The sequence below is a fragment of the Dunckerocampus dactyliophorus genome, chromosome 14 (genome assembly GCF_027744805.1).
Source record: "Dunckerocampus dactyliophorus isolate RoL2022-P2 chromosome 14, RoL_Ddac_1.1, whole genome shotgun sequence".
Taxonomy (NCBI): Eukaryota; Metazoa; Chordata; class Actinopteri; order Syngnathiformes; family Syngnathidae; genus Dunckerocampus; species Dunckerocampus dactyliophorus.
Window position 1 is genome coordinate 19,995,623 of NC_072832.1, and position 1,024 is coordinate 19,996,646.

Consider the following 1,024-nt stretch of genomic DNA (forward strand, 5'->3'; position numbering starts at 1 on the left):
TTACTGCTGACGTTTATCATCTTTGCTGTGTTTTGTATTTTTTTTTTTTTTTAAACATTTTCTTGTTAATCTGTATTTTTAGAATGTGGTGTGGGCCACTGTGGCCACCCCTGGTCTAAGCAATAATAAAACACACATTTGTGGATAGTTTTCAGGGGTTTAATGTTTGTACAGATTCAATTAAAGGAAGTGATAACACATACAAAAATACCCTTTCAATACATTTTAGAAACAAACATCTAAATGACCTCTTTTGTTAAATGTTTCTGAACAGCAAAACAGAGTTATCTGAAACGGCGGTGCAGTTCTTTTTGTTCAAAAAAGAGCTCCCTAATATGAATGCTATTTTAAAAAAAGATCAAATGGTACAAATAGGCAAATATAAATTAAGTGATAAGAAAACCCCCAATAATGAAGAATATGCTTTTTGGTGAAAAAACAAAAAAAACTTTCTCTGTACATTTTGTTGGGGAAAACTGACAGCGGAAAAAGAGCCTGTGTCTGTTCAAACAGTACCTGCTCTGAGGAAGAAGGCTCTTTGATGGTTAGAAATGCAGCAGCATAATTTGTGCTGAAATCTGCCCAGCTTCAGATGAATTCATTATGGAGGGATGAGGTGTTGGAAGGGGGGGGGGGGGGGGGGGGGGGGGGGTTCCTCCTGATGCCCTCTACCCTGTGGCCCAGGAGAAGCCGTTTAAGAACCTCCACAGGAGGTGCAGAGGGTTAATACCCAAAATGAAGGGAATTTTGTCAATTTCAAAAACAAAACAACCACATATGCACGCACACACACACACACACACACACACACAAGCACAAGGAATCGCAAAGCTTTGAACCAGTTTTCATCAAGCACCACAAACCTTTGCTTTACTAGCAGGGGAAGTGAACTGGTGGCTCCACATGAGGGTTGGTAGTGAGTGTTTAGCCCTCCTTAGAGCCAAAATGGCTGCCCTGTTGACTGCAGGTAAGCTTTAGATGCAACAGTCCATTTGTGTTGTTTAAGAAAGACTGAAGAAAAACA